This window comes from Arachis duranensis, chromosome 9 (assembly GCF_000817695.3).
Source record: "Arachis duranensis cultivar V14167 chromosome 9, aradu.V14167.gnm2.J7QH, whole genome shotgun sequence".
Classification (NCBI taxonomy): Eukaryota; Viridiplantae; Streptophyta; class Magnoliopsida; order Fabales; family Fabaceae; genus Arachis; species Arachis duranensis.
In genome coordinates, this window is record NC_029780.3 from 53,400,925 (window position 1) to 53,415,708 (window position 14,784).

A 14,784-nucleotide genomic window follows, 5' to 3' on the forward strand; every position below is an offset into this window, starting at 1 on the left:
TTAAACCAAAATAGAAATCTGAAATTGAAAAGCTAATCCTAAAATCCTAAAACCTAAGAGAGAGGAGAGAGCCTCTCTCACTCTCTAAAAACTACATCTAAAACCTAAAATTGTGTGAATGAAAAGTTGTCTCCATGATTCCCCCGCTCTACAGCCTCTAATCTGTGTTTTTTGGGCCGAAAACTGGATCAAAAACAGCCCAAAAATCGCCCCCAGCAATTTCTGATACGTCCAGCACATGGTTCTGTCACGCGTACGTGACGTTCACGCGTATGGGTGGATTGAACTTTTGCCAAGTCATGTGTACGCGTGATCCACCCGTGCGCGTCGCCTAACAGCCAAGAAACTATAACAAATTATATATCGTTGCGAAGCCCCAGATGTTAACTTTTCAACACAACTAAAACTGCCTCATTTAAACATCTGTTGCTCAAGTTATGGTTGATTTAGTACAAAGAGGTCAGGTTGGACAGCTCAGCAATTCCTTCAGTTTCTTGCATTCCTTCCTCTTTTGCATGCTTCCTTTCCATCCTCTAAGCCATTCCTGCCCTATAAACCTTGAAAACACTTAACACACATATCAAGACATTGAATGGTAATAAGAGAGGATTAAACATAGCAAAATTAAGGCCAAAGAAGCATGTTTTCAATCATAGCACAAAATCAGGAAGGAAAATGTAAAACATGCAATTTCTATCAATAAGTGTGAGATTAGTAGATAAAATCCACTCAATTAAGCACAAGATGTACCACGAAATAATGGTGCATCATTGTTTGCAGCTATAGGAGGCACCACAATGCTTTTTTCATAAAGATCTGCAGTAGGAGCAGAGTAAGAGCCAAGTACTCTCCTTTGTTGCTCATTCCCATTCGGATTTGCCACATTGGCATTAGCAGCATTATTAGGATCCATAGTGGATTCTGCAGCCTTGTAAAGTCTTGCTTGTTGCAAAGATCACTTGAAAGTTCTTTCAGGTTCAGGATCAAAGTCTAAGAAAGGTTCCTTATCTCTGTTCCTGTGCATAAACAGACAGAATACAAGAAAAGATGGAACTCTCTACGTCAGAGTGCAGAGAATTTCCAGTGAGGTATCCTGTGTAATGAGATAAAAGTATTGAATAAAACAAGCACTAAAATTCAAAAATTACTATTAAAATTAAGACTAAAATTTTTTGAAATTACTAAGCAAATTAAATAAAAAAACAAAACGAAATAAAATAAAAAAAATAAAAATAAAAATAAAAAAGAACAATAAATCAAGAACGAACGAAAGTTTTTTTAATTAAAACAAAATAATAAAAGAAAAGAAAAAGAAAGAACAGGGGAGGGGATACTAATGAAAAAAAGGGAAAGAATTAAAGGAACGTAACAAAAAATTAAAAAAATTAAAAATTAATAATACTAAAATAAAACTAATTAAAGGAAAAATTATCTAATCCAAGCAATCAAACAATGAGTAGTTGTTAATCACAATCAATCCTCAACAATGTCGCCAAAAACTTGATAGGAAATTTATAACGCACAAACTAACCGGCAAGTGCACTGGGTTATACCAAGTAATACCTTAGGTGAGTGAGGGTCGATCCCACGAGGATTGATGGACTAAGCAACAATGGTTGATTAATTTACCTAGTTAGACAAACAGAAAATGGTGTTTGAGAGTTTAAAAAGCATTAAACAGGAAACTCAGAATATCAGAAGACAAGCAATAAATAAGTTGGGAATACACTATGGAGAAGGCAGTTAAGGCTTCAGAGTTATCTATTTTTCGGATTGACTTTTCTTATTAATTTATTTTAATCATGCAAGATTTAATTCCTGGCAAACTATATATGACTAAACCCTAATTCCTTATACCTTTTTAGTCTCCTCTAAAATTCATCAACCGCCAATTCCTTGGTCAATTAATTCCAATTAGAGGGTGAAGTTCAATTTTAGTTATATGCCACATAAATCCTAATTACCCAAATATAAGGGGATTATATGTCACGTATCCCGTTAAATCCAGATAAATTAGAAATTTAGGAGAATATGTTTTCAAGCTATTGTTCAAGTAAAAAGCTTTTTCCAAGTTAAACAAGAACTCAGTTAGAAAGAGGGTCATACTTTCGTTCCACCTAATTTCATAAAATAAAAAACAAAAACAATTCCTGAATTATAAATCAGTACATGAATTAAAATAGACAAAAACAACAGAATCAAATCCATACAATAGACAGAGCTCCTAACCTTAACAGTGAAGGTTTAGTTGCTCATGGCTCAGAGAGAAAAACTAGGATTCAGGTAAACTGTAATTTACAGAAAAAAATGGAATTCCCAGAAGAGAAGTTTGTTTTCTCTTTTATATCTAATCCTAATTAATTTAAAATCTAATTTTCAAAATTAAAATAATATCTTTTCCTATTTTAAAATAAAATTTAAATTTAAATCAAAATTAATTAAATGATCTCGCGTAGCCTGTTGGAGAGGAGTGGGGACCACTTGAAGCAAGAAGGAGTGCACGTCTAACTCAAGATGGAGTTGCGTCTTACTTAAGTTATCATGCGCCTTACTTGGATTTGGAATAACACTGGTGCCTAACTTGCTTGGTATGAGTAAGGCTTGCGCTTTACTTGGAGTAAGGTTGCGCCTTACTTGGAGTTGCTCATGCCAATGTTGCGTGTTGTTGTTGTGTATTGCGCTTAACTTGAGATTTCTCAAGTTAGGCGCAGCCTTGGCAGACATGGTGGAGAAGAAGTATAGATTATTATATATTGTTGGAAAGCTCTGGACGTTAGCTTTCCAACGCCACTAGAAGCACGTCCATTAGACCTCTGTATCTTGAGTTATTCAGGTTTGAATGCAGAGAGGTCAGGGTTGACAGCATCATTCGCCTTCTTCTCTTTTTCTGCAGAAACTCCATCAAATCCATCCGAATGCTACCTAAAATAAATAGAATTGCGCACGACTCAAAGTAGCATCCATAGTGGCTAAAAGATAAATAATTCTCGATTAACTCAACAAATTAAATGCAAATTCACTAGGAAAAGATAGGAAAGATGCTCACACATCAATCACTAAGATGCCCCAGGGCTTAAGTCAAATATTTTGATGGTCCGGAAGAAAAAAAATATAGCCGCATTCTTCTCAAGATATCTGGTGCATGAAATTGTGATCTCAATGGCGCCAATAACTTGGTACGCACAATTGTATTCTCAACTCTTTTTCACAACTTCGCACAACTAACCAGCAAGTGCACTGGGCCGTCCAAGTAATAAACCTTACATGAGTAAGGGTCGATCCCACAGAGATTGTCGGCTTGAAGCAAGCTATGGTCATCTTGTAAATCTCAGTCAGGCGGATTCAAATGGTTATAGAGTTTTGATAATTAAAAGATAAATAAACATAAGATAAAGATAGAGTTACTTATGTAATTCATTGGTGGAAATTTCAGATAAGCGTATGGAAATGCGTTATTCCTTCTGGATCTCCGCTTTCCCACTATCTTCATTCAATCATTAATACTCCTTTCCATGGCAAGCTGTATGTAGGGGGATCACCGTTGTTAATGGCTACCGTCCATCCTCTCAGTGAAAATGGTCCAGCTACAGCTTACGTAGGGCTAATCATCTGTCGGTTCTCACTTGTGTTGGAGTAGGATCCAGTAATCCTTTTGCGTCTGTTACTACGCCCAACAGTCATGAATTTGAAGCTCACCACAGTCATCCCATCCCAGATCCTACTCGAAATACCACAGACAAGGTTTAGACTTTCCAGATCTCAAGAATGCTGCCAATTAGTTCTAGCTTATACCACGAAGACTCTGATCTCACGGAATGGAAGGCTTTGTTGTCAGGAGAGGCAACCATGCGACGTGGACCAAGAATCCAAGAGATATACATTCAAGCTTGTTTTCATGTAGAACAGAACTGGTTGTCAGGCACGCGTTCATATGTTGGGAATGATGATGAGCGTCACATAATCATCACATTCATCAGGTTCTTGTGTACGAATAAATATCTTAGAACAAGAATAAGCCTTAATTGGATAGAAAAATAGTAGTACTTTGCAATAATACTCGAGGAACAGCAGAGCTCCACACCTTAATCTATGGTATGTAGAAACTCCACCGTTGAAAATACATAAGTGATGAAGGTCCAGGCATGGCCAAATGGCCAGCCCCCAAAACGTGATCAAGAGATCAAAATTGATCCATAGATAGTCTCAAAAATGATCTAAAGATGTATAATACAATAGTAAAAGGTCCTATTTATACTACACTAGTTACTAGGGTTTACAGAAATAAGTAAATGATGCAGAAATCCACTTCCGGGCCCACTTGGTGTGTGCTTGGGCTGAGCATTCAAGCTTTTATGTGTAGAGACTTTTCTTGGAGTTAAACGCCAGTTTTTATGCCAGTTTGGGCGTTTAACTCGAGCTTCTATCCTGTTTCTGGCGTTTAATGCCAGAATAGGGCAGGAAGTTGGCGTTTGAACGCCAGTTTACGTCGTCAAACCTCGAGCAAAGTATGGACTATTATATATTGCTGGAAAGCCCAGGATGTCTACTTTCCACCGCAATTGAAAGCGTGCCATGCTCGTTTCTGTAGCTCCAAAAAATCCATTTCTAGTGTAGGGAGGTCAGAATCCAAGAGCATTAGCAGTCCTTTTTCAGCCTCTAAATCAGATTTTTGCTCAGGTCCCTCAATTTCAGCCAGAAAATACCTAAAATCACAGAAAAACACACAAACTCATAGTAAAGTCTAAAAATGTCAATTTTGCTTAAAAAATAATAAAAATATACTAAAAAGTAGCTAGATCCTACTAAAATCTACCTAAAAACAATGCCAAAAAGCGTAAAATTATCCGCTCATCACAACACCAAACTTAAATTGTTGCTTGTCCCCAAGCAACTGAAATCAAAATAGGATAAAAAGAAGAGAATATACAATGAATCTCAAAATAGGATAAATTGTAGCTTTTTGCTTCTGAACAGTTTTGGCATCTCACTTTATCCTTTGAAATTCAGAATGATTGGCATCTATAGGAACTCAGAATTTTAGATAGTGTTATTGATTGTCCTAGTTCAGTATGTTGATTCTTGAACACAGCTACTTTATAAGTCTTGGTCGTAGCCCTAAGCACTTTGTTTTCCAGTATTACCACCGGATACATAAATGCCACAAACACATAACTGGGTGAACCTTTTCACATTGTGACTCAGCTTTGCTAAAGTCCCCAATTAGAGGTGTCCAAAGTTCTTAAGCATACTCTTTTGCTTTGGATCACGACTTTAACCATTCAGTCTCAAGCTTTTCACTTGGACCTTCATGCGACAAGCACATGGTTAGGGACAGCTTGATTTAGCCGCTTAGGCCAGGATTTTATTCCTTTAGGCCCTCCTATCCATTAATGCTCAAAGCCTTGGATCCTTTTTACCCTTGCCTTTTGGTTTAAAGGGCTATTGGCTTTTTCTGCTTTCTTTTTCTTTTTCTTTCTTTTTCTTTTTTTTTTTTGCCATTTTTTTGCTACTTTTTTTTCTTTTTTCACTGCTTTTTCTTGCTTCAAGAATCAATTTCATGATTTTTCAGATTATCAATAACATTTCTCTTTGTTCATCATTCTTTTAAGAGCCAACAATTTTAACATTCATAAACTTCACTATCAAAAATTATGCACTGTTCAAGCATTCATTCAGAAAACAAAAAGTATTGCCACCACATCAAAGTAATTAAAATAGTTTCAAGATAAAATTTGAAATCCATGTACTTCTTGTTCTTTTTGTAGTTAGGCATATTTTTCATTTAAGAAAGGTGAAGGATTCATAGAATTATTCATAGTTTTAAGGCCTAGACACTAGACACTAATGATCATGTAGTGAAGACACAAACATAGATAACACATAAAGCATAAAATCAAAAAACAGAAAAAATAAGAACAAGGAAATCAAAGAACGGGTCCACCTTGGTGATGGCGGCTAGTTCTTCCTCTTGAAGATTAAATGGAATGCCTGAGCTTCTCTATGTCTCTTCCTTGCCTTTGTTGCTCCTCCCTCATAGCTCTTTGATCTTCTCTAATCTCATGGAGAATGATGGAGTGCTCTTGGTGCTCCACCCTTAGTTGGTCCATGTTGTAACTCAAGCCTTCCAAAGAGGTGTTGAGTTGCTTCCAATAGTTGTGTGAAGGAAAATGCATCCCTTGAGGAATCTCAAGGAATTCTTGATGATGGATTTCCTCATGCTCTTGTTGAGGTCCATGAGTGGGCTCTCTTGTTTTCTCTATCCACTTTTTAGTGATAGGCTTGTCCTCTTCAACGAGGATGTCTTCCTCTATGACAATTCCATCTAAATTGCATAGGTGACAGATGAGATGAGGGAAGGCTAACCTTGCTAAAGTGGAGGACTTGTCAGCCACCTTGTAGAGTTCTAGAGGTATGATCTCATGAACTTCCACTTCCTCTCCAATCATGATGCTATGGATCATGATGGCCCAATCTACAGTCACTTCAGATCGGTTGCTAGTAGGAATGATGGAACGTTAGATGAACTCCAACCATCCCCTAGCCACAGGCTTAAGGTCCGGTCTTTTCAATTGAACCGACTTGCCTCTTGAGTCTCTTTTCCATTGAGCTCCTTCCACACATATGTCCATGAGGACTTGGTCCAACCTTTGATCAAAGTTGACCCTTCTAGTATAGAGGCATGCATTTTCTTGCATCATTGGCAAGTTGAATGCCAACCTTACATTTTTCGGACTGAAATCTAAGTATTTCCCCCGAACCATTGGAAGCCAATTTTTTGGATTCGGTTCATACTTTGATCATGGTTCCTAGTGATCCATGCATTGGCATAGAATTCTTGAACCATTAAGATTTTGACTTGTTGAATAGGGCTGGTGAGAACTTCCCAACCTCTTCTTCGGATCTCATGTCGGATCTCTGGATACTCATTTTTCTTGAGCATGAAAGGGACCTCAGGGATCACTTTCTTCTTGACCACAACTTCATAGAAGTGGTCTTGATGGACCTTTGAGATGAATCTCTCCATCTCCCATGACTCGGAGGTGGAAGCTTTTTCCTTCCCTTTCCTCTTTCTAGAGGTTTCTCCGGCCTTAGGTGCCATAAATGGTTATGAAAAAATGAAAAGCAATATTTTTACCACACCAGACTTAAAAGGTTTGCTCATCCTTGAGCAAAACAAGAAAGAAAGAAGTAGAAGAGGAAGAATTAGAGGTGAGGGAGATGAGAGATAGGTTCGGCCAAGGGGGTATAAGGTGATTGTGATGTGTGAAAATGAAGGAGGGATGAGAGGTTTATATAGGAGTGGGGGGAGGGTTAGGTTCGTATAATTGGGGTTGGGTTTGGGAGGGAAAGGATTTTGAATTTTGGAAGAGTGTTATGAAAAGGTGTGAGGGAGAGAGAGAATGAGTTGAGGTTGGTGGGGATCTTGTGGGGTCCACAGATCCTGAGGGGTCAAGGACTTCTCATCCCTGCTCTATTTAGGCATGCAAAAATGCCCTTAGAGTGCAATTCTGGCGTTAAACGCCAGGTTGCTGCCTGTTTCTGGCGTTTAACGCAAGTTTTTCTTCCCTTTCTGGCATTTAACGCCAGCTTGGTGCCCTGTTCTGGCATTAAACGCCAGTCTGGTGCCCATTTTTGGCGTTAAACGCCCAGAATAGTGCCAGATTGGGCGTTTAACGCCCATTCTGCTACTTTTACTGGCGTTTAAACGCCAGTAAGCTTATCCTCCAAGGTGTGCTGTTTTTAATGCTATTTTTGAATTTGCTTTGATTTTAGCAGTTGGTTTTGTGACTCCACATGATCATCAACCTAAAGAAAACATGAATTAACATAGATAAATAAAAATTGGGTTGCCTCCCAATAAGCACTTCTTTAATGTCAATAGCTTCACAGTGGGCTCTCATGGAGCCTCACAGATATTTAAAGCATTGTTGGGGCCTCTCAACACCAAACTTAGAGTTTGGTTGTGGCCTCCCAACACCAAACTTAGAGTTTGAATGTGGGGGCTTTGTTTTTGACTCTGTATTGAGAGAAGCTTTTCATGCTTCCTCTCCATGTGTACAGAAGGATAACCTTGAGTCTTGAATACAAGGTAGTCCTCATTCAATTGAATGACCAACTCTCCTCTGTCAACATCAATCATAGCTTTTATTGTGGCTAGGAAAGGTCTGCCAAGGATGATAGATTTATCCTCATCCTTCCCAGTGTCTAGGATTATGAGATCAGTAAGGATGTAAAGGCCTTCCACTTTCACTAGCACGTCCTCTACTAGTTCATAAGCATGTTTCATTGATTTGTCTGCCATCTCTAGTGAGATTCTTGTAGTTTGAACCTCAAAGATTCCCAGTTTTTCCGTTACAGAGAGTGGCATGAGGTTTCTGCCTGACCCCAGGTCACACAGAGCCTTCTCAAAGGTCATGGTGCCTATGGTACAAGGTATTAAGAACCTTTTGGGATCCTCTTTCTTTTGAGGTAATGTCTGCCTAATCAAGTTATTCAGTTTATTGGTGAGCAAGGGGGGTTCATCCACCCAAGTCTCATTACCAAATAACTTGGCATTTAGCTTCATGATTGCTCCAAGGTACTTAGCAACTTACTCTTTAGTAATATCTTCATCCTCTTCAGAGGAGGAATAGTCATCAGAGCTCATGAATGGCAGAAGTAGGTTCAATGGAATCTCTACTATCTCTAAATGAGCCTCAGATTCCTTAGGTTCCTCAATTGGGAACTCCTTTTTGTCCAGAGGACGTCTCATGAGGTCTTCCTCACTGGGATTCACGTCCTCTTCCTCCTTTCTAGGTTCGGCCACACCAAGTAAGCTTATGGCCTTGCACTCTCTTTTTGGATTCTCTTCTGTATTTCTTGGGAGAGTACTAGGAGGAGTTTCAGTGACTCTTTTACTCAACTGGCCCACTTGTGCCTCCAAGTTTCTGATGGAGGACCTTGTTTCATTCATGAAACTGAGAGTGACCTTAGATAGATTAGAGACTATATTTGCTAAGCTAGATGGGTTCTGCTCAGAATTGTCTGTCTGTTGCTGAGAGGATGATGGAAAAGACTTGCCATTGCTAAACCTATTTCTTCCACCAATATTGTTGTTAAAGCCTTGTTGAGGCTTTTGTTGATCTTTCCATGAGAAATTTGGATGATTTCTCCATGATGGATTATAGGTGTTTCCATAGGCTTCACCCATGTAATTCACCTCTGCCATTGCAGGGTTCTCAGGATCATAAGCTTCTTCTTCAGAAGATGCTTCTTTAGTACTGTTGGATGCTGTTTGCAATCCATTCAGACTCTAAGAAATCATATTGATTTGCTGAGTCAACTTTTTCATAGAGGGATTCACCTTCTTTCTGCCTGAAGGTTTGAACATCCACTCTAAGCTTGCTCAGCTTTTGAGGAGGAAAGAATTTGGCTAAGAAAGTCGTGACCAGCTTATCCCAAGAGTTCAGGCTATCTCTAGGTTGAGAATCCAACCATATTCTTGCTCTGTCTCTTACAGCAAAAGGGAAAAGCATAAGCTTGTAGACAATGGGATCAACTCCATTAGTCTTAATAGTATCACAGATCTGCAAGAATTCAGTTAAGAACTGAAAAGGATCTTCTTATGGAAGTCCATGAAACTTGCAATTCTGTTGCATCAGAGAAACTAATTGAGGCTTTAGCTCAAAATTGTTAGCTCCAATGGCAGGGATTGAGATGCTTCTTCCATGGAAGTTAGAATCTGGTGCAGTGAAGTCACCAAGCATCTTCCTTGTATTGTTGTTGGGTTCGGCCATTACTTCTTTTTTGAGATTCTCTGTAAGGTTTTCTCTGGATTATTGTGTTTTAGCTTCTCTTAGCTTCTTCTTCAGAGTCCTTTCAGGTTCAGGATCTGCTTCAACAAGAATGTCCTTATCCTTCCTCCTGCTCATATAAAAAAGAAGAGGACAGAAAAGGAAGAGGAATCCTCTATGATACAGTATAGAGATTCCTTTATGTGAGTAGAATAAGAGAAAAATAGAAGAATAATGTAGAGAGAAGAAATAAAGAATTTGAACACAGAGAGGGAGAGAGGGTTCGAATTATGAGTAGAAGAGAAGTGTTAGTGAATAAATAAATAAAATAGAGAGATGAGAGCCAGAGTTTTCGAAAATAATTAAAAGGAAAAGGAAAATATTTTTGTTTTTATTTTAAAATTTAGTTAGAATTCAAAAATTGAGAGAAGAAATAAAACTAAAATTAAAATTTGAAACAATTAGCTAATTAAAAGAATTTTGAAAAAGAAGTTAATAATTTTCGAAAATTAGAGAGAGAAAAGTAGTTAGGTGGTTTTGAAAAAGATAAGAATTTTTAAAATCAAACAAAAAGTTAAGTAGTTAATTGAAAAAGATTTGAAAATCAATATTGGAAAGATAAGAAGTTAGAAAAGATTTTGAAATTGATTTTGAAAAAGATATGATTTGAAAAAGATATGTTTGAAAAGATATGATTGAAAATATATGATTAAAAAGATATGATTGAAATTTATTTTGAAAAAGATTTGAAAAAGAAATTTAGAAAGATTTGATTTTGAAAATTAAAGTTAATGACTTGACTAACAAGAAACTAAAAGATATGATTCTAGAATTTAAAGGTTGAACCTTTCTTAACAAGAAAATAACAAACTTGAAATTTTTGAATCAATCACATTAATTGTTAGTAAAGTTTTTGAAAAACAATTTTTAAAATTTTCAAAAAACATGAAAGAAAATATGAAAAAGGTTTGATTTTTGAAAACTTTTTGAAAAGATAGTATTTTTGAAATTGAAATCTTGACTTGACTAACAAGAAACAACTTATTTTAAAAATTTTGACTAAGTCAACCCAAAGATTTTGAAATTTATGAGTGAAATAAGGAAATGATATTTTTTTTATTTTTTGAATTTAATGAGGAAAGAGAAAAACCACAAAATGACTCAACACATAAAAATTTTGGATTAAAACAAATGATGCATGCAAAAATACTATGAATGTCAAGATGAACACCAAGAACACTTTGAAGATCATGATGAACATCAAGAACTTATTTTTGAAAATTTTTTAAGAAAAGATAAACATGCAAGACACCAAACTTAGAAATTTTTAATGCTTAGACACTAACAAACTAAAAATGCATATGAAAAACAAGAAAAGACACAAAACAAGAAAATCACAAGATCAAACAGGGAGACTTGCCAAGAACAACTTGAAGATCATGAAGAACACATGCATGAATTTTTTCGAAATTTTTTTGAAAATTAAAAAGATGCAATTGACACCAAACTTAAAACTTGACTCTAGACTCAAACAAGAAACACAAAAATATTTTTGATTTTATCATTTTATAAATTAAAATTTTTTTGGATTTTTCGTAAATTATTTTGGAAAACGAAAAAGAAGAAAAATTTTTTGAAAGATTTTTGAAAAACATTTTGAAAACAAAATAAAGGTTGAAACAAGAAGAAAATTACCTAATCTGAGCAACAAGATGAACTGTCAGTTGTCCAAACTCGAACAATCCCCGACAACGGCACCAAAAACTTGGTGCACGAAATTGTGACCTCAATGGCGCCAACAACTTGGTACGCACAATTGTATTCTCAACTCTTTTTCACAACTTCGCATAACTAACCAGCAAGTGCACTAGGTCGTCCAAGTAATAAACCTTACGTGAGTAAGGTTCGATCCCACAGAGATTGTCGGCTTGAAGCAAGCTATGGTCATCTTGTAAATCTCAGTCAGGCGGATTCAAATGGTTATATAGTTTTGATAATTAAAAGATAAATAAACATAAGATAAAGATAGAGATACTTATATAATTCATTGGTGGGAATTTCAAATAAGCGTATGGAGATGCGTTATTCCTTTTGGATCTACACTTTCCTACTGTCTTCATTCAATCATTCATACTCCTTTCCATGGCAAGTTGTATGTAGTACATCCTCTCAGTGAAAATGGTCTAGCTATGGGTTACGTAGGGCTAATCATCTGTCAGTTCTCACTTGTGTTGGAATAGGATCCAGTAATCCTTTTGTGTCTGTCACTACGCCCAACAGTCATGAGTTTGAAGCTCGCCACAGCCATCCCATCCCAGATCCTACTCGGAATACCACAGACAAGGTTTAGACTTTCCAGATCTCAAGAATGCTGCCAATTAGTTCTAGCTTATACCATGAAGACTCTGATCTCACGGAAGGCTCTGTTGTCAGGAGAGGCAACCATGCGTCGTGGACCAAGAATCCAAGAGATATACATTCAAGCTTATTTTCATGTAGAACGGAACTGGTTGTCAGGCACGCGTTCATAGGTTGAGAATGATGATGAGCGTCACATAACCATCACATTCATCAGGTTCTTGTGTACGAATGAATATCTTAGAACAAGAATAAGCCTTAATTGGATAGAAAAAAAGTAGTACTTTGCATTAATACTCAAGGAACAGCAGAGCTCCACACCTTAATCTATGGTTTGTAGAAACTCCACCGTTGAAAATACATAAGTGATGAAGGTCCAGGCATGGCCAAATGGCCAGCCCCCAAAACATGATCAAGAGATCAAAATTGATCCAAAGATAGTCTCAAAAATGATCTAAAGATGTCCAATACAATAGTAAAAGGTCCTATTTATACTACACTAGTTACTAGGGTTTACAGAAATAAGTAAATAATGCAGAAATCCACTTCCGGGCCCACTTGGTGTGTGCTTGGGCTGAGCATTGAAGCTTTTATGTGTAGAGACTTTTCTTGGAGTTAAACGCCAGTTTTTATGCCAGTTTGGGCGTTTAACTCCAGCTTCTATCCTGTTTCTGGCGTTTAACGCCAGAATAGGGCAGGAAGTTGGCGTTTGAACGCCAATTTGCGTCGTCAAAATTCTAGCAAAAGTATGGAGTATTATATATTTCTGGAAAGCCCAGGATGTCTACTTTCCAACGCAATTAAGAGCGTGCTATTTGGATTTCTTTAGCTCCAAAAAATCCATTTCGAGTGCAGGGAGATCAGAATCCAACAGCATCAGCAGTCTTTTTTCAGCCTCTGAATCAGATTTTTGCTCAGGTCCCTCAATTTTAGCCAGAAAATACTTGAAATCACAGAAAAACACACAAACTCATAGTAAAGTCCAGAAATGTAAATTTTGCTTAAAAACTAATAAAAATTTACAAAAAAGTAGCTAGATCCTACTAAAATCTACCTAAAAATAATGCCAAAAAGTGTATAAATTATCCGCTCATCAATATCTTAGTTGCCAAAAAGTTAAAATTGAACACCAAAAGCTGTCAGGGACTCTCTAGCCGCTCGAGATACCACAATGGAAGTGGGAGGTGATGAACGGACTTCATCCCTATACTATGAAAGACATCATCAAGATAAATGCAATATAGGTAATCATGGATAGATTAACGAAATCTGCCCACTCTTTACCAATTCGGATGGACTTTTCCCTGGACAAGCTTACACGGCTTAACTTCCGGGAAATAGTCAAGCAGCATGACGTGCCATCTAGCATTGTGTCCAAAAGGACTTGTGATTTATCTCACGGTTTTGGGAGAAATTCCAGAAGGTACTCGAGACCCACCTATACATGAGCACAGCTTATCATCCTTAGATTAATGGTCAAGCATAGCAAACCATTCAAACATTGGAAGATATGCTAAGAGCCTGCATGCTAGACCAGAAAGGGAGTTGGGATAGATACTTGCCACTCATAGAGTTTGCTGTAACATCCTAACTTTTATCACGTCATGATCGTACCAAAAGTGAGGTGTTACTAACCTGTTTTCTTTATTAACTATATAATATTGAGCCTTTAGTTTGATATCGTGTTTCAGTTTTATAGAAAATTCCAAAAAATTATTTTTGCCAGTAAAGAATATCATAAAAACAGTCGCGTTGTAGATATAGTCTCTAAACCGACAAAAATCCCTTTGTACAAACGTTTTGGTTGTCACAAGTAACAAACCCCTTTGAAATTGATAACCGAGTATTCAAATCTCGGGTCGTCTTCTCAAGGAATTGCAGGGAGGTATGTTCTTATTATTGGTTATGAAGATTGTAAATTTGGGGTTTTGAGAAATTTGGAGTTTGGGCAATGTGCACAGGTATATTTTCAAGCAATAAAAATTAATAAATAACTGTAAAATAAACTCTTGGCAAAGTATGAAGACTGGAGGTCCTATCCCAGTTATCCTTATCAATTGTAATGAGAATTGGATTTTTCTCCCACTTTATTAACCTCTAACTATGAAGGTAAGTTAAGTGGATGAATTAATTCTTGAAGAATTCCAATTCTCAATCAACAATGAGTTTGATAACTCAAGAGTCACCAATTATTTAACCAAGGCCAAAAGGGAGAAAAATATCTAAATTAAATTGAAAGCAATCTTAAACAGAGCAAAGCAATCTTAAATCTGAATTATCTCAAATAATATTAATTAAGAAAATCATAACATGAATGTAGCATAAGCCAAATAGGCAACATATCTAATACAAGCATTGAAGCATCTGAAAGTAAAAAGAGGAATATAAAGTAAAAGAACGTTGAACCTGGAATTGAGAGTCACTCCTAAAACTAAGAGAAATCCTAAATCCTAATCCTAAGGGAGAGGAGAGAGCCTCTCTCTCTAAAAACTACATCTACTCCTAAAATTGTGAATGTGAGAGCCTCTTCATGAATGGATGTATTCTCCCACTCTAATTTGTGTTTTCTGGGCCGCAAACTGGGTCAAAAACAGTCCAGAATTCGCTGGTTTCGAATTTTGCCACGCTGGATTTCCGTCACTGCGACGCGGCC